The sequence below is a fragment of the Hemicordylus capensis genome, chromosome 6 (assembly GCF_027244095.1).
Source record: "Hemicordylus capensis ecotype Gifberg chromosome 6, rHemCap1.1.pri, whole genome shotgun sequence".
Classification (NCBI taxonomy): domain Eukaryota; kingdom Metazoa; phylum Chordata; class Lepidosauria; order Squamata; family Cordylidae; genus Hemicordylus; species Hemicordylus capensis.
The window spans coordinates 90,572,455-90,592,242 of NC_069662.1; the positions used below are offsets into that span (position 1 = coordinate 90,572,455).

Sequence of the window (19,788 nt, forward strand, 5' to 3'; positions counted from 1 at the left end):
TGCATGTTAGGCAGGGGTGGCATAGGGAAGGGGCCCAGTACCCTTCCTAGTCTGACTTCCTTGTTGATTTTTCTAAGAACAACATCCTCCACGCCTTGCACTGACTTCAAATTCTTAGCAGACGATGCCATCCTAGAAAAGGTGCATGGGATATGAACACCTAAAGCAAAACCATTCACTAAATACTCAGCTTGCTCGTGTAGCGGGTACCCCACCAGCAGTTGCCCCCAAACCTCCACATTAACAGGACTAGGTCTCCTTTCCAGTAACCCCTGGCATGCCCCTGGCTCCCCCCTTTCTACCTTCGTCCGGGTCCCTGCCCCCTTTGAGGTTCCTAATCCTGTTGCAGCTAGTGCTGGGGTGCCTACACCCACAGAAACCACAGTCATGGTGGAATCTGCACAAGGAGCACATACACCCGCCCCCCGTGTTGAAATCACAGCACACCAACTGCCTGCTCCCCAGGCAACTGAGTTTGCAGATGGTTGGGAGTTGAACAGCTGCCAGTGCCCCACCCCCGAACTCCTGATGGCTGGCCGAAGCATGCCGCATGCCCTTGTAGGGCCGGGGAACATAGGAACATAGGAAGCTGCCATATACTGAGTCAGACCATTGGTCTATGTAGCTCAGTATTGTCTTGACAGATTGGCAGCGGCTTCTCCAAGGTTGCAGGCAAGAATTTCTCTCAGCCATGTCTTGGAGATGCCAGGGAGGGAACTTGGAACCTTCTTCCCAGGGCGGTGGCTCCATCCCCTGAGGGGAATATCTTACAGTGCTCACACTTCTAGTCTCCCATTCCTATGCAACCAGGGCAGACCCTGCTTAGCTAAGAGGACAAGTCATGCTTGCTACCACATGACCAGCTCTCCTCTCGACACACTGGGGGGGAATGGACCATTCTGTGTATTGCTTTCCAGCAATCCAGTTTGAGGCTACATTATCCAGCTAGGAGTACTAGAAGTTGCTGTCTAGATGAAAGTTTTTTAAGAAGTGGCAGGGAGGGTGGTGGAGAATTTAAGGTTTCCCAGTAGTATACTGTAATGGCCACTAACCATTTCTTTGTTTTGGAGATTTAGCAGATGTCCCAGAACAGGAACTAGTGGCTTTTTTTTTTTTTTTTTAGATAGAGAAACCATCAGAACATGGAAGATGTTGCATCCTATCACCACCCCTCCAGCTGATGGGAAGAACTGGTTTGTGAGTGAAAATAAACTGCAATTTGGGTAAGACAGACTAGAACGTTAAATGTAGTTAGCTTTTGTATAGTGCTTTTTGAGTACACAAAGTACTTCAAGTGTATTATTATGAAGTGATTCTTACAACAATCCTGTAAGAATATGGGAATTTCCCACATGTTAAAGCTGGAGAGCTGCAGCTGAAAGGGAGTGACTTGCCTAAGGTCACCTAGTCAGTTTGTGGCAAAAGGCAATATTTGAGCTGGTGAAGGTCTAATCCATAGCTCAGTCTCATAACAGCCATTACTATATTAAACCAGCTCAGTCTGGAAGGAGACTGAAAGAGCAGAGTGCTAGGGAGTGCTGGGACTCTCTCTGGGAACCGAAGATGAGGTAGCAACAACCTTGCCATGCATGCTCTGTGCTTCTACCTGATGCTCAACTTGTATATTTGTCAACAGCGCAAGTATTCATAAGCTTCCTGTGATCTCTCTCCCATAGGAAGCCAAAACCTGGGTAGAGCTGTCCCTGGAACTGTTGGAGATGAACTTCCAGTGCATCGACCTTTTGCACCAACTGTCCTAATGACCAGTAGGGGCATTGGGAGTAGAGACAGTGAGTAAAGGTCTCCCTTTACTCTATGACCCCTGAACTGACTCTGCAGCACTTCCTGTGCTGAGTCACAATCCTTCCTTTCCTCCTAGAGAGCAGATGGAAACATCTCTCTCTCTCCTTACCTATCCATTATGTAGTCCTTTAGATTAGAGATAGGTCTTTCCTATCTAAGTGTATTTAACCAATAAATATTTAGTGTTTAGTCATACAAGGATCTCTATGTGTTTTTCTCTAAACAGCTGCAATATCCAAACCATCCTCTGTAACTGGAGTGTGTACTCATTCCTTAGTGCTCTGCTGTTTTACCTATTGTGGGTAAAAATCAACAACCTCTAACAGGAACGTCTCACTGTATAGGGAAATGGGGAATGCATCACAATACAAAGATAATTTCTAACCCAAACAAAGTCATATTTTGGGGTCCACAAACCTGGGATGCATATGCCATATTCTCTTCTCTGAGAATACCTACTTATGCACCAAAACAGGTTCACCCTATATTAGGTATCTGTAGTGCTGGGAGTTTCTAATCTCCATGAAACACATTACCATTCCACTTGAGACCATGGCTGTTGTTTTCCTGTCTTGTGATGGGGAACAACCTTTATGGGTTGATACATTTATGTGATACATTTCACACGATTCCAGTTCAAAGAATGGGATGGGTATTGCCAGGTTCACTCCATTCTCCATTTTGGTGCACACCGGTGCACCCCCAGACCAGAAGCTTGGCCATTCTAGCCTATTTAGAAGTGAAGTTCCAAATAGCTAGAATGGCTAAGTGAAGTCCCAAACAGGTAATCTCAATCCTGAGATTACAGCTTGTTTTGATTAAGCATTTCCTGGTGCCCTTAGGCCATTAGCATGACAGCAGTGGGATTGGGATATGCCACACTGATTGCATCTGAGCATATACAGAGAGTCAGAGCAGAGCAGACCAGCACACAAGAGACAAAAGACAACAGAATGCAGCCTTCCTTCCCCCTTAACAAGCCTCAGCAGATAAGGCAAGTGTCCAAGGACACTTTCCCTCCCTTGTCAGTAGTTTTCAATGAATCATACTGGAGATAGAAGTGTCCCCTCCCATCTTTCTACTAGACTACTACTTGTAGTAAAACACCTGTTGAGAAACTCCTTTGTCTAAGGGGGACAGCTGAGCGATAGCTCCCAGGATGCAATATCGATGCAGAATTAAAATAGCCAAGTACTGAGTCCAACCTCAGTCATTAAATCATGCCCTCAGGCTACAGTTTGGATCATAAGATCCATCCTGATGAGGATCTTACTATTTTACATTCTCTTGTACTTGCAGCTTCTGCCCTCTCGATTCACCTTGCTCGTGCACATCAACAGACAGAGGGAAAGATCTGACCAGAAGACTGGTAGCTATGAAAGTGTCCTAACTCTTCCTCTAACTTACTCCAAACCTCTGTTCCCCTTCCTTAGCGCTATGATATGGTAAATGTGTACGGGGCAACCTAAGCCATTTCCAGAGAGTCTGTAAACCCCTTATGGGAAGACTGTTGTTAGCTACCCGCTTGGCAGGGGTGTAGCTATAATTGAGCAAATGGGTTCAAAGAACCCAGGGCCCCTCAGCTCTGCCCCTCCCTATTTCCTTTATTATCTCTCTCACTCTGAAGGGTCGCCAGAGAGAGGGGTGAACACGGCCCCCCTCTCTTCCCTGCCACTGGGCACTAATCTCTGCTTAATCAACCCCTTTCTTATTCTGTACCCCTTTTACCCCTCAATAAAGCAACACATTGAGGCACTTCATACGATTGGTGTGAAGCGCCGGAGGGGGTTCTGTGGGGTGAGCGGGCTTAGCCTGCTCTCTCCGCAGACGAGCAGCCGCTCGTAGCTGGGCAGCCTGATCGGCCGCCCACACGACTGCCGGCTCCGTCATGGGGATTGGGGGCCATGTGGCCCCCGGAAAAGACCTCCGAACCTGGGAGGCTGCTTGCAGCCTCCCGGCGGGGGTCTCCTTATGTGTCACCATGGCATGGAGCTGCACCATGGTGGCACACGATCAGAAAACCCGGGTTAGCGGAGCACTCACTCTGCTAACCTGGGCTAAATGGAGGGCTACTTTCGTGGGCTAGCCACCAGAGAACCACCAGGCTCGCCCGCGAGCCCACTGCTTCTCATGATGGGGGCAAACTGGGCTGGGCTTCTTTAGCCTGGTTTCCCCCCATTGTGAGAATAGCCTCTTTGTTTTCAAGGCATGTGTGTGTTCTTTCACTGTAACCAACTCTAAGTTCTAGTGTATCCATATTGCGATCAGCTTTCCCAGTACCTTGAACGTAAACATAGCTGTATGCTGGTTTGTGCCCATCTGAGCTAATTTCCCCCAATTAGAGCAGAGCATCATCAAGAAGAGTGATTACTACCACACTTCAGAGCAAACCTGGTAACATGGGTACACTCTGGAGTCTCATGTTGCTATAACACTGTGCTTCAGTTCTATAAGTTGAAAAGCAGTATATAAATATTAGTCATAGTAAAACACAGTTATTATTACTAATATTTATATACTTTTCAACAAAAGTTTCCAATGTAGTTTACATAGAAAAATAAATTAAAAAATATATAAGATGATTCCCTGTCCCAAAAGGCTCACAATCTAAAAAGAAACATAAGGTAGACACCAGCAACAGCCACTGGAGGGATGCTGTGCTGGGGTTGGAGAGGGCCAGTCGCTCTCCCCCTGCTAATTATAAGAGAATCACCACTTTGAAAGCTGCCTCTTTGCTCAGCTAGCAGGGGTTAATTCTGCACCGCCTTCATCACCATTTCTGGTGCATTGGAATGAATGGGATTGTGCGCAAAGCAGCAGTGGCTAGTGGATTTCACTTTAGCTACAGACTGCGAGAAATGTGAGTTGACATGCAGCATGACTAATACTAGCACATGATGTATCAGTTACACCCTGTCATATGACGGGACCTCTGTTGCTAGTATAATGAGATTGATCAAACTGACACCACTGAATTAATTGCTCTGTGTTTCTCAGCAGAGCTGAAGCCCTGAAATGCAACAGGTTTAGCTCCACGTTGAGATGTTGTACAAAATGACCTTGTGTGAATGAACACCGTGTACTTTTGTCCACCTTGCAAGTTTTTTTTTTAAAATGACTTTGATGAACTTGCATGCACTTCAGCTTCTGGTAAATGGCAGAATTTAGCCCAGCTAAGCCAGTTTGAATCAAGAATGTAAGAGATTTTATTTACCCCCCCACCCCCGAAAAATATATATCAATATCAAGACGTACAATTGCTAACATGGTATTAAAATAATTAGTTGATCTCCATGCCAAATGACTACCCCCTTGATAACTGGGATTATGTGTCCTGGGTTTCCAGGCTGTGGGTCTTGGGTCTGCTCTTTAGGTCCCTGCGGCAGAGATAATCTAATTAGGCAACAAAGACCAGGTCAGTTTGGAGAGGGAGGGAAAGGTAGAGGCTTGGTAAGTGTGTGTGTGTGTGTGTGTGTGTGTGTGTGTGTGTGTGTGTGTGTGTGTGCATGCATGCATGAAGAGGAGTGGGCAATGGCGTTACAGCTACAGACATGCTCTGAAAAGTTCCAGCAAAAGGAAGTGGACCTAAAGCACAGTTTAATCTTTGATTTGGCTCCACAAACACTGGAAAACAGACAGACTGACTACACTCCTAACAGTCTAGCAACACATCAGCGGGTGCCTCCAGCACACTTTTCACTCCAGCCAACTGAGGTCGAAATGGCAGGCAAAGCAGTGTTTGCTTTGTACAGCCAGTGGAAGGATGGGGGGAAGCATTTGCAGCAAATTATCAGCAGGCAAGAGGGTGTTTACCCCTGGTGCAGTTACGCCACCACTGGACTGACACCCATTTCCCCCAGCTGAGCTAAAAGACTGAAATTAGCCTGCCTAGGGGGGAAATGGCCTGAGTGGAACAGCTGTGGGGGAGAGTTAGAAGGTAAGTACAGTGAAACACCCGTGTGCACCCTTACAAATGCCCCACCTCTCATATGCATGTTAGCTCTGGGTTTGGGATCCTGTGTCTACCAAAGTCATGCATAAGCCCTAAGGTAGTCGCTGAAGCAGGCCTGCACAACATACGGCCCGCGGGCCGCATGCGTCCCGCGAGGCCTTTTTTCCTGGCCCCCTAGGCTATTTCCCCTTCCTCCCCCTGCTGCTTAACCCCCCCCCCCCGCAAATTCCAGCCACTGTGCGGCCGAGGAGATGGCTGCAGGGGTGCGAGTGTTCTTCCTTACCCTCCCCCACAGCAGCAGCAGCGCACAGCGGCAGAAATCAGAGCGACACTCGGGCCTTCCATTTGGCCCGGTGTTGCTTCCCAACTGCGAGGCGCGCCTGCGCAGTTAAGTCTTCAACTGCGCAGGCGTGCCTCGCAGTTGGAAAGCGATGCTGGGCCAAATAGCAGGCCCGAGCTTCGCTCAGAATTCTGTCGCCGTGCTCCTCCACCGCCGCCGTGGGGGGAGGGTAAGGAAGGACACCCGCACCCCTGCAGCCATCTCCTCAGCCTCACAGTGGCTGGAATTTGGGGGGGGGGTTAAGCAGCAGGGGGAGGAAGGGGATATAGCCCCAGGGGCATCTCCTCAGCTGCACAGTGACTGGAATGGGGGGGCGGCGGCGATGAGGTAGGAGGCAGCGGTGGACAGTGGCCCCACGAGAGAGTCCAGTGGCAGGGGTGGGCAAAAATGGCAGGGACGGAGGGAGCCCGGTGGGGAGAGAAAGTGGTGCCGAGGGATGGGGAGGGAAAGCTGTTAGTGCCGGGAGGAGAACGAGGACCTCCGGAACAACGGGGAACGGACTATCTCTCACCAAGATTGCTCCATTCTCTCTCTCTCTCTCTCTCTCTCTCTCTCTCTCTCTCTCTCTCTCTCTCTCTCTCTCCCACCAAGACTGCTCCATTCTCTCTCTCTCACCCACTGCTCCATTCTCTCTCTCTCTCTCCAAGACTGCTCCATTCTCTCTGTCTCTCTCTCTCCCTCCAAGAGTGCTCCATTCTCTCTCTCTCTCACCCACTAAGACTGCTCCATTCTCTCTCTCTCTCACCCACTAAGACTGCTCCATTCTCTCTCTCTCACCCACTGCTCCATTCTCTCTCTCTCTCTCCAAGACTGCTCCATTCTCTCTGTCTCTCTCTCTCCCTCCAAGAGTGCTCCATTCTCTCTCTCTCTCACCCACTAAGACTGCTCCATTCTCTCTCTCTCACCCACTGCTCCATTCTCTCTCTCTCTCTCTCTCTCTCTCCAAGACTGCTCCATTCTCTCTGTCTCTCTCTCTCCCTCCAAGAGCGCTCCGTTCTCTCTCTCTCTCACCCACTAAGACTGCTCCATTCTCTCTCTCTCACCCACCAAGACTGCTCCATTCTCTCTCTCCCCCCACCAAGACTGCTCCATTCTCTCTCTCCCCCCACCAAGACTGCTCCATTCTCTCCTCTCTCTCACCCACCAAGACTACTCCATTCTCTCTCTCTCTCTCTCTCTCTCTCTCTCTCTCTCTCTCTCTCTCCCCAAGACTGCTCCATTCTCTCTCTCTCACCAAGACTGCTCCATTCATTCTCTCTCTCTCTCTCTCTCTCTCCAAGACTGCTCCATTCTCTCTCTCTCACCAAGACTGCTCCATTCATTCTCTCTCTCTCTCTCTCTCTCTCTCTCTCTCTCTCTCTCTCTCTCTCTCTCTCTCTCCCCAAGACTGCTCCATTCTCTCTCTCCCCCCACCAAGACTGCTCCATTCTCTCCTCTCTCTCACCCACCAAGACTACTCCATTCTCTCTCTCTCTCTCTCTCTCTCTCTCTCTCTCTCTCTCCCCAAGACTGCTCCATTCTCTCTCTCTCACCAAGACTGCTCCATTCATTCTCTCTCTCTCTCTCTCTCTCTCTCTCTCTCTCTCCAAGACTGCTCCATTCTCTCCTCTCTCTCACCCACCAAGACTACTCCATTCTCTCTCTCTCTCTCTCTCTCTCTCTCTCTCTCTCTCTCCCCAAGACTGCTCCATTCTCTCTCTCTCACCAAGACTGCTCCATTCATTCTCTCTCTCTCTCTCTCTCTCTCTCTCCAAGACTGCTCCATTCTCTCTCTCACCAAGACTGCTCCATTCATTCTCTCTCTCTCTCTCTCTCTCTCTCCCCAAGACTGCTCCATTCTCTCTCTCTCACCAAGACTGCTCCATTCATTCTCTCTCTCTCTCTCTCTCTTTCTCCAAGACTGCTCCATTCTCTCTGTCTCTCTCTCTCCATGACTGCTCCATTCTCTCTCTCTCTCTCTCTCTCTCTCTCTCACACACACACACACACACGACTGCTCCATTCTCTCCATTCTCTCTCTCTCTCTCTCTCTCTCTCTCTCTCTCTCTCTCACACACACACACACACACACACACACACACACACACACACACGACTGCTCCATTCTCTCCATTCTCTCTCTCTCTCTCTCTCTCTCTCTCTCTCTCTCTCTCCAAGCCTCCTGCTGCATCCTTTCCATCTTTCTTTCCCCTTCTCCCTTCTTTTCCAAAATTATGAGAAGAGCTTCTAATCCCCCCCCCCAAAAAAAGTGTTCCATGTTATGTGTGATGATTTGGCAGAGGTGGAAAGGAAGAACAGTGCATTTTATTATGTATTTTGTACAGATTGTATAATATTTATATTATTAGAATGAATTTTAATTCAACTTATTTCATATTAATTTAATCAATCTTGGCCTGCCAGAACATCAAAAGTTAAATATTGATTAAATTCATTTTTAATTCATTTTTAATTCATTTCACTTTAATTTGGTTGATTGATTGATTGATTGATTGATATTAAGTGTTACTCTAATAATCAGCACCCTAAGAATTGACCTTGGCCCCCATGAACCAGGTCACGGTTGGTTTTGGCCCGCCAGGTCATTTGAGTTGTGCAGGCCTGCTCTGAAGTGTGCTTACTTGGAAGTCTTTTCCATTTAACTTAATTAGGTTATTCTCATGTCCATTGCAGCCTGGTGGAGAAGAAGGCAAGTCCAATCTCCACCCCTCGCCCCGCATGACCAGGAGTCTTGTGTGTGACACCCACACAATCCATGCTGCTCTGGACAGCACAGATTTCTGGAGGCCCAGAAAATGTAGTCCGGCCTCCAAACATCCCTAAATGCACCACATGAGGAGCGTGGTGCATTGAGGGATTTCCCCTCAAGCCGGGCACTCTAGGCGCCCAGCTCTGTGTCTGCTCGGGCTGGAGACCTGGGTAAAACTCCCAGGCTACCCGACATGGTAGCACCAGGATTGGTCACGATCTTGGTGCTTCACACAAGCATCCCTACCCAGGTAGGGCTGCCCAAGTCAACAGCCTCAGTGAGTTTTAAGAGCCATTCTGCAAGTTATGCCCTCTTCCTTTTGCATAGCCACATTCCATCTCCTCAGTGGTCTGACATGTTGCTACCCATGCCAGTTTTGTGCCATATGTCTTTAGTAAATAAATGGAAGAAGTGTGATAGAGCAAGAGATGTACTCTGGCAACCAGTCACCTACCCACCACACATCTGCCATCTTCACAACATCTCTGACATCCATTTGATTTCTGTTTCCTTCCAGCAACCTTATGGAGGGCTCTGCCAGACAGTGATGTACTCCAAATTCAGTGCAAATTACGATGGTTAATAAAACAAGAAACCCACACAACATGTTGTGTACTATTTTTAGCTCCATCTGCTGACAATCTGCAGCAATCCATGAATAGGCAGTGCCTTTTCAAATTCCTTTTATTCTAACTTGGGAAAAACACCATTTCATTCACATATTTCTTGAGATTGCTAGTAGATGGTGCTAACAATATTATGCAACAGCATTGTATGTCGTGTTGACTTCTCTTTTTATTTTTCGGCATCATTTGTCCTGAAGTCTGCATATATCACTGCCTGCAAGAGCCCAGAATCTGTAAACTAAGTGAAACATTAATATAAAGAGAAATGATTGTTTGAAGGTGAAACAGAGCAGTATTCAAGTGAAGTATTCACTATATTGTTAACTGCTATAGCCTGAGGGCTGGTTCACACATGCATGCACATCAAGTGATTTCTTATAATTCATTTGCTCTGCATTTCATGACTGGAGGCTAAATGTGTAGAATGACTGTGTTGAAAAGTCTTGCCTTTGAGTTAATGCTGGATGATTGGAAAGCCCTCTCTGTGGTACTGGAAATTTGTGATGGCGCATTGATGCATGGAAATCGTCAATTAATATTGCAGTCATCAACATGCGTTTGTGAACTAACCCCAACTGAAGCCAGACTGTTCCAAAATCAAAGACCATTAGAGTATTTTTTAGGGTGAGAAACAGAACCCATCTAATTTTTTTAATGTCTTCTCCTCTGGTCCATGTCATCCAGTTGACCTTCGCAATTTTGACAAACTTGTCCCACACAGCAGAACATTTTTAACAATGGGTTCCCTTCTTTTAATAATTCCTCATTGGTTCCCATCTCTTCCCTTATAGTCTGTCCTGCAGTCAAGAGACAAAAATTTGGAAAGGCAGCTGAAATGAGCTCACTGCTGGGTGCAAAGTGACCAGAAAGCTGGCAGCATCACTCAGGGCTTTGCAACCCTTTCCCTGAGAAACAGATGTGAAGTTATTTCCCTATCCGCAGCAGCACTGAGACATCAGCACTTTGGAGACTTTGCTTACCAGCTGCTGTGGTAAAATTTCAAGAGTGCAGATAAGACCCCGAGACATGGAGCCATCAAAATGTGAATGTCTCGCACTGGCTTCACATTCCTGGCTTTCTTTAACTATTTACTTTAATCAAGTTACAAGTTTATAAACAGGAATTCAGGCGGCAAACCCCTCCATACTTGGGAACAGTGAGAAAGGGCAGACTGGTTCTAGTTGGTTGCTGCATGTGACCAAACTACAGAAGTAGTTCTTAATTTTGTTTAGGAGCTGATACTATCTCATAATCCAGGATATTATGGTTTCTTCCATTTACACTGCCTGGTTCTTATGGGCCATTTAAGTACTCTGAGAATGTTGGGAGAACTCTGTTGCGTACATAACTTAACTCCTTTATTAGCTTCACAACAATATCATCATCATTGTTTTTCACTTCAATGTCTCACTTCTACTTCCCTGAGAAGTTTGGGAAATTCAGGGGAACGTCTATAGGATCAGTGATCCATTGGATCACTACTGCAGGATGGTGATCCACTGAAAATTTTGGACATCCCATACTGCAGATTTTAACTGGTGTAACAAATATTCCCTCCTCCCAAGACACCTTAAGAGCTTTAGTTCTGTGAGGCAGAACTAGGGATCAACAGAGAATCCACAGAACCTCACCAAAATAAAATTCCAAGGATTCATGGGGGAAGCCATAATGATAATTATTTAAATGTGTAACTAGAAAGGATTTATTCCCCCCTCCCTCCCAACACTCTGTTTGCAAATGTATCAAAGGCAGTCCAAGGTATTATGGCACCTGAGGCAAGACATCAAATGCTGCCTTGCCCCACAGCCCTGGTGGGGGTCAGCCCTTTTCAGACCTGACCCTTGCAAACTTTGACTTATTGAGGCTCTTCACACAATCAGTATGAAGAGCCTCTAGAGGGTTTTGGGGGAGAGCAGGCTTAGTCCGCTCTCCCTGCAGACAATCTCTATTGCAGCCCTGGGCGGCCGGATAGGCCACCCACACAACTGCCGGCTCCATCACGGAGCCGGCAGAGTCTGCGGGGATCGGGGGCTGCATGGCCCCCAGAAGTTCCAGAATGCCCCGCACATGCTGGAGATACCACCGAGCTGGGGAGGCTGCTTGCAGCCTTCCGGCCAGGGGTCTCTTCATGTGTTGCTGTGGTGCAGAGCCACACCGCAGCAATACACAGTCCAAAAAAACGGGGTTAGCTTAGTGCTTGCTCCGCTAACCCCGTTTAAGGGGAGGGGTAGTTAAGCGGGTTACCTGCGAGCCCAGTGGTTCCCACAATCCGTGCAAAGTGGGCTAAACTCCCTTAGCCCGCTTTCCACTGATCATGAGAATACCCTCAGAGTGAGTTTTGTAAGGAGTGCAAGGAGAGGTGCTCTTTGCAAAACGTCCAAAGGTCAGATCAGTCCCAATCAGTACATTTTACTGCCCTGCTGGTGCCACCTGAAGCAATTGCTTCACCTTTGCTCGTGAAAGGACCACCCACATCCTGGACTTACTTTGTGCCAGGGATCTCCAGAACTTGTTCTGTTTTAAATGCCAGAGTTGGACCCTAGAATATATGAAGTAAGAATAAATGAAAGTACACAGGTATTTTCATCACTACTGATCAGATCAGAGGCTGCTATTTCCATCCAAATGACTGATTCTACCAAATCAATGAAAATTAACAAAGCCAATGAATCATAGCCATTGATATGAGAATGAGGCTATGATTTCACTCTCACAGACTACACAGATAATTTCCTAAAGGCCGAGTGGTGTTCCTTTTTTTTTTTTAAGTTTGACAACTTTACTTAAGGAAAATGCAATGGGAATCAGCAAACTAATTAGAGATAAGGGAGATAAGATGTCGAAACAGAAGACCACCAAAGAACTGGAGCTCCCAAAGCAAGCTGGACAGGAGCCAACAGGTAACAAAAGTGGGGTTGATTATCACAACCTAATTCCCTTAGCTTGCACAAATCCTGTTGATGCTTGTGGGAGTTTTGCTACAGTGAAGACAATGTTTGGCCCACTGATTTAGATGCTGCTGGTACACAAAGAAAATATCATACTCTTGCAATGGGGAAAATGTTGGTTGCAATAGGAAATTCCTTGTTAAGTGCTGTGCATTCATTAATACTTTGGATTCAAAAAAAGGCCCTTTGTCACTGCATATTTACCAAAATCAGCTTCAGTTGTCATTTTTAGGGATATTGAGGAAAATACTTACATAAGACTGAATAATAATAATAATAATAATAATAATAATAATAATGTGTTATTACAGGGGACAGTGCCAGCTGGATCTAGCAGGCAGCACCTCTGCTGATGGCGGTTTTGGAAGGTTGAACTATGCTTGAAAACATCACCTCCATTTCCATTCACTGCATGACACCTTCCCACAACCTAACTCCTTAGGGTTACTGTGAGGATTATAACAAGATAATGTATGGGAAGTGATCTTGTATACAGCCATGAATATTGCATGGGTAACGTCCCAAGAAAGTTCTGCGAATGTTAAAACCTCAGTATCCAAGTACTGAGCCTAATTCGAAAAATGGGGATAGGCTCCTGAGAAGCAGCACCTGGGCTGCTCCGGGTGGTTTAAAGTTTAAATATCTAATCTCATGTCACTTCTCACCTGGTTTGGGGTTGGATATTTAAACTTTAAACCCTGATGTGTACCACATCTCAACTGCTGCACTGGCTGCTCCAGGTATACTGATTTTGTTAGGGGGTAAATAAAGGAGTTTCCTAAGTGGAATGCTCCACAAATAGCTGAAACAACCCCCATGATAACTAAAATGTCATACAGGGAAGTTGTCCACAAATGGTCAAAACTGCAGGAGATGAACCCACAAAAGTGAAGGGTCTCCTGTACATACATGCTAAGAATTAGTGGCTGGCATGCAGTGCAGTATAACATAGCCAGTGCCAATCCACCTATGCTGTCCACAGTGAATTGCTGCTGGTGGTTTTGTGCTTTTCAACAACAGTGCAAATTCTTCTGTTTAGTATGTCTGCACTCTGGAAGCACTAGTTAGATTGGAAGCACATCACTGACTGTCAAGCAATATGCTTCTGATATAGCTAGCACTTCCAGAGTGTAGGCACACTAATCAAAGCATTTGTGCTCTTGCACAAAAGTGCAAGACTCTTGGTGCTTTAGTGCGAGCTTGCAGCAGTGCAGGTGGATCAGCAGTGCTCATATTATGCTGCACTGGATGTTGGCCATTATCTTCGTGTGTCTGCTGTCCATATACAACATTTTTAAAACAATAAGACTTTAAAATATAAAAGAAAAGCCTTTCTTTTGAAACCATTCAGAAGGTAAAAATGAACCAACAAACCTGAATAGCCCTCCCCCAACCCCACCCTGGTTGTGTACATGCCCCCCATGTTCACCTCCATTAGCCAGGACTTGGTGGCTTAGTAATCATTTATGGGTGATGATTTCCAGCACAGTTCAGTGGATAGAGTGTTGAGATTGGTCCTGGGTTCAGCTTCCTGTTGAGCTGCATACAAACTGGCTAGCTTTCCCCTAACCAACAGGGATTACCTTTTTAAAATCTTAGCTTGGTGGTGTCCCATCCCAGTTAATTTAATAGGTATCAACAGCAACTATTCTGCACTTTCTTGGAGGAGATGTGATTCCTGGGACCTGTTTGGCATGAATGTCCAAAGCTCCATCTCTTTTAGAGTTAAGTAACCCAGAACACTTATAAAATCATGGGGACAAAGATCGCATTTGATCAGGATATTATGTTGCTGGGAGCATTCAACAAGAAGCAGATATTACCTCTTAGCAGTGAATAAACTGCTGTAGTAGCTGCCAAATTTGTAATGGTCAGGGGATGGGAACAGGTGAGATATCCCTCTATATCAGCTTGGTTTGATAAAATTTTGGAAATCCTTGTATTGAATCAGATTTCTTCACAAATTAATGGTCCCTAAGCTCAATGTATGTGGGTTACTTTCAAGATAAGTGGTTGCCACATTGAGGAGCCAGTGTGGTGTAGTGGCTAGAGTGCTGGACTAGGACCGGGGAGACCCGAGTGCAAATCCCCATTCAGCCATGAAACTAGCTGGGTGACTCTGGGCCAGTCACTTCTCTCTCAGCCTAACCTACTTCACAGGGTTGTTGTGAAAGAGAAACTCAAGTATATCATACACCGCTCTGGGCTCCTTGGAGGAAGAGCGGGATATAAATGTAAAAATAAATAAATAAATAAATAAATAAATAAATAAATAATTTGACTAAGTCAAATCAATCTTCAGAGATTGAAGTCTTTGTTTTATGACATTAAAAAAAATCCTGAATGATTTCACTGGGGAGTATGAAAATAGGTGATATCTGGGAATCATTGCTCTCTTTCACCTTCTGTGAAAGCTTCTGTGGTGTATTGGATTTTAGAGTAATGAGCCTGTTTATTACAGTTCATAGTTTGTTTGTTGTGTTTACTTGCAAAATAAGAAAATGAAAGTACTAAGAGCACACCACCCAAAGGCTAGCTTTTTATTGTTCACTCTTTCTCAGTTTCTATTTCCTGTCTGTAAAATGGGGGGAAAGTGAGCCTTATAGGGTTTTTGTGAGGACAAGATACACAGTCAAGACTGTTATGCCTGGAAAGTTCTGAATAAATGGCTAACCCTAATGATACACTGACAATGATACAGGCTGAATGTGAAAGGAAGTGTATATTTGGAAATATTTTTCATCTGTTCCCATCCAAGGCAGAAGTTCATCCTACTATGATGAATGGCATATATAAAAATGTAACAGTATTAACTTGAAGTATTTGGGGTGCAGGTTCTTTCTAACAGAAGATCCCATCAATTGAAGTGATGATGCCCAGATCTTTATGGAAGAGCCACTTATATGATAAGGAGTCCAGAAGATGGCTTGTTTTCCTTTTACAGTTATCGGTTCATTTTGATAGACGTGCTGTGAAGGACTGACATGGATAAACAGAAGGAATGTGATAGGAAGTATGTGGTTTGGTGGCCCATCACCTCTTTGGCTGGCCTTGTCCATTGTGCAGATTAGGGCTCTGCATAATTTATCAGTGCTGCCTCTCACATGCATGGCAACATCATTACAATTACATGACCCTAGATAGAGGTTTGTCTTCCACTTCCTGGGGTAGAAGTCAGAATGACTTGTAAATTGTATTATACTGGGCTGGTTCTCACAATCCAAAGTAAGGTAGAGGAGTTGGCAGCCGGGATTCGGGAGCCGTGCGTGCTCCCAAAAATGGATTGTGTGGGCAGTGGTAATGTTGGGTGGAGGACAGGGAAGTGATTGTGTGCCAGAAGCAATCCCAGTCAGCTGGCATGAGCAGCTGGTACAGATAATCTGATATTTGCACCAACTGACCAGAATTGCTTCTGGTGCTGAAGAAATTTTCATTGATAAGTGGTATATAAATATTTGTAGTAGTAGTAGTAATTAATAATATTGCTGTCATAGGATAGATTATTTCTACAGATAATCTAGTGATTATTGCTTACCGATAAACAAACTTGTTTCTTCTATGGATCCTGTTCCCCTGCTCTTTCTTTCCATCTTTCAAGTTGGATTTTGTTATCTAATTTGACTTTCCTATGAGAGAAAGTCTGATTCAGCGGGGGGGGGGGAGGGTGGGTTGTAAAAGGGAATCTAATCCTATTGTGCTGCTCCCCAAATTCCTTGCTAATTTATCCAACTTCACTTGCTTCTTTTGCTTCTTTCACCAACTAGAAGGAGCAAAGTAATCCACAAGTACTTACATTGGATCCACCTGTATCAGCTGGCTTGTCACTTCTAAAGAGGCTTGAAAGGTAAAAAGAAAGAACAAAAGCTTCAAAATCAGGCCACACAGCGTTAACAAGCTCCTACAAGAAAAGGTAAATGAATACATGCCAACTCTCTCCTTGTGAATGCGAGTCACAGTGTGGTATGTCTGTGTATTTCACTGATTCTCTTTTCAGCTATTCCTCTCAGCACAATCAGTATTAAATCCAGCTAGGGACAACTCTAGTAACACTTTGTATACATTTCTTCAGTAAACTTTACAATAAGCCTGTAAAGTAGGTTGGTATTATTAACCTCATATTGAGGACAGGGAGCTGAGGTTGAGAGGCTGTGAGGCTGTTCACACAAGCAGCCAAACCCAGGCTTGGGTAGCCCTGCCTGGGTTTCGCTGTCTATGTGAAGCGCCGGGATCAGGGCTGATCCCAGTGCTGCCCATCCCCCCAAAGCCCGGGTTTTTAATCTGGGCTTTAACCTGGGTTAAAGGGTGCGAGGATGCCTTTTACCCCAGTAACGGGGTCATGTGTGTGCTCAGGCTGCACGCAGCCCGAGTACCCACAGAGTTGGGCTCCTAGAGTGCTCAACTCACGTGCTGCTTGCATGGTGCATTTTGGGATTCCTGGAGGATGGAACTTGGTTCCCTGGCCTCCAGTGATCTGTGCTGCTTGGAGCGGCATGGATTGTGTGTTTGAAGAGGAGATCTTCGATTGTCTCGGGGGGAGGTAGGTTCATCTCTGCCTTCTCCCACCCCACGCCCTTCTCATGGGCGTGTGTACAGCCTTTGTGACTTATCTGTTGGAGATGAACTTCCAGTGCATCGACCTTTTGCACCAACTGTCCTAATGACCACTAGGGGCATTGGGAGTAAAGACAGTGAGTCAGGGTCTCCCTGTCTGTCCCTACTCTATGACCCCTGAACTGACTCTGCAGCACTTCCTGTGCTGAGTCACAATCCTTCCTTTCCTCCTAGAGAGCAGATGGAAACATATCTCTCTCTCCTTACCTATCCACTATGTAGTCCTTTAGATTAGAGATAGGTCTTTCCTATCTAAGTGTATTTAACCAATAAATATTTAGTGTTTAGTCATACAAGGATCTCCATGTATTTTCTCTAAATAGCTGCAATATCCAAACCATCCTCTGCTACCTACTCTGTAAATGGAGTGTGTGCTCATTCCTTAGTGCTCTGCTGTTTTACCTATTGTGGGTAAAAATCAACAACCTCTAACATTATCTGTCTGAGTTTGTGAGTGAAGCAGCATTTGCAGTAAAGAGATCAAATTTTACAGTACACTAGCATTTGTCTGTAGGTTGAACAAGGCTCTTTCTTTGTCTTTTTTAATGTTAATTTGTGAGACACACAAAAGTGTTCAGGCATATTCATTTCCCACTTGCCTTGATGTAGTTCCATTGACTTCAGACTTGTACAGTAGCTATGAACCATAATCTGGCAGAGAGTTTAATCGCATTAACTTCAGTGCCTTTTAATTGTGCCTAACCATGAACTGGATTGTAGATATGAGGCATAAAATTAGGGTTCATGCAATGTATCTTTCCACAGCTTCTTAGAAGGTTAAACTATGATTTAAAAATCATATATTTTTGCAGTGTTTGTGACACAACTTTCTTTTTAATTTTGCCACTGGAAAATTGCTTTTAAAGTAATAAAAACTGTAAAAAGTTGTGGATGGTGGCATGGGAGAAGAGTCAAAAGTTCAGCTTTCTCTTACCTCACTTCTATATGAATTGGACTGCTTTGAGGAGTGCATTTGGGGTACTTGGAAGTGTGGCACAGGGGGATTCACTCTTCTAATTAACATGGCACCATCCCCAGAGCATGGTGTTTGCTTTTCAGTGTTAAAAAGAGAGGAGGCACTTAAAATGAAAGAAAAGGAGAGCTGGAAATATGGGAATGCTCTTTGGTTAATACGGAAAGATCAGCCTGTTGTAACTGCTTATAGTTGTTGCCATTCACCTTCTTTGTATGCTCTAGATTCATGTCTCCAACATTTCAATGATAAACATAAGGATAGATATCTGTGCAGCATCTCTCGTATACCAAGGATCACTTCATGAGCCATTCCCCCTTCATTATTGCACATTAGGCTGGTTCTCACAATCTTAAACAGGGCTGGAGGAGCACCCCAGCCAGGGTAGGAGGGCTGGGAACTCTTCTAGTCGGTGATGGTGTGAACTCAAAGATCAAGGTAGGAGGAGGGGAAAGGGGTCATCGTGAAAGAGGCAGGAGCTGGGCACGATTTGCTCCACCAACCCATATTAGGTCTCCAGCATTTTACTGAAGGTGGACAAAAACCTGTCCAACCCAGTTCTCAACTTCCATTCGATCACTCTCCCCTCTTCCTTTTATCGTTGAGTTCACACAACCGCAGATCGGGAGTGTGCCCAGCCCTCCTACCCTGGCTGAGGACTCCTCCAACCCTGTTTAGGATCATGAGAACCTGCCTATTGGGTAGCATCCCAACTACTAGTGCTGTGAGCGGAAGATGTTCTGCTGCTTGTGTAATGAGAGAGGAGTGATTCTTGCCAATCTTCCCTTCCTTCTGCTGCCCGTTGGACCCCCAAAACATCTACTCTTGATGTTCCCCCAACTTTCAGACATATATTTTCAGGTGGCTGCAGAGGGAAGGGAGAATTGGTGAAAATTGCCCCTTGTGTGAGAGAAACATCTTCCATTCATGGCAATACTAGTCAGGAAGCTATCTATTGTTGAAGATTCTTTCCTACCCATTGTATGGTGCATTCACATGTTCTGTAACAGGCTGTCTTCAGCTGATTTCTTCACCAAGAAAGAGGGCTATTATTCTTTTGGGAGAGAGATACTAGAAAAGTTTAATTAGCCTTAAGATCAGAGCCATCCCTTTTCCAAAAACTGCTCTGATGAACACAGGGCCTTAGGAAGAATCCGTGCTATCTGACAACCTCTGCCCTTCGTTCCCTCTGTTTTCTAGTTTAGATGTAATATGCTGTGTGCCTGAGGCAATGCTAATCTGTTCAGCTGTGCACAGGGGAAAAGCAAGACTGGAGTGGGCCCTAGGACAAGTGAGGATGTGAACTCCACCTTCATACTAAGCGTATTCATTGGGGATGGGGCCTTAGCTCAGTGGCAGAACATCTACTTTGTATGCAGAAGGTCCCAGGTTCAATCCCTGGCATCTCCAGGTAGGGTTGGGAAAGACTCCTGCCTGCAACCTTGGAGAAGCCGCTGCCAGTCAGTGTAGACAATACTGAGCTAGAACTTGGGTCTCCCTGGTCCTAGTCCAGCACTCTAACCACTACACCATGGTGGCTCTATATTCCTGTGCTCATAGGAAGCAGAGCGAACTGCATCCTCCATTTCAGTGATCTCACCAAACAACTGCAAAATGTGATTCCTAGTGTAATATACACCATTGAGAATCTGAATTTTTCCAGCAATTTTCTATTCCTCATGACTGTAGAGATAACATGAGCAGTGTCAGGTGAAATCTCAGAAGAAGCCAGAGAAGGGCTAAACAGACTTTCAGTGAGGTGGATAGAATGTCAGTATTTTGCATA

At 45.5% G+C, this 19,788-nt stretch overlaps 1 long non-coding RNA gene across 2 annotated transcripts in view; it reads left to right on the forward strand.

The window, feature by feature from the left end:
• Positions 1-19,788, forward strand: part of LOC128332143 (uncharacterized) — a 111,136-nt gene that overhangs the window by 59,396 nt on the left and 31,952 nt on the right. For both annotated transcript variants that reach the window (XR_008310572.1, XR_008310573.1), the window contains exons 3-6: positions 1,124-1,223; positions 1,677-1,790; positions 3,103-3,172; positions 16,183-16,328. This is a non-coding gene — a long non-coding RNA (uncharacterized LOC128332143). The remainder of the gene's footprint in view (positions 1-1,123; positions 1,224-1,676; positions 1,791-3,102; positions 3,173-16,182; positions 16,329-19,788) is intronic.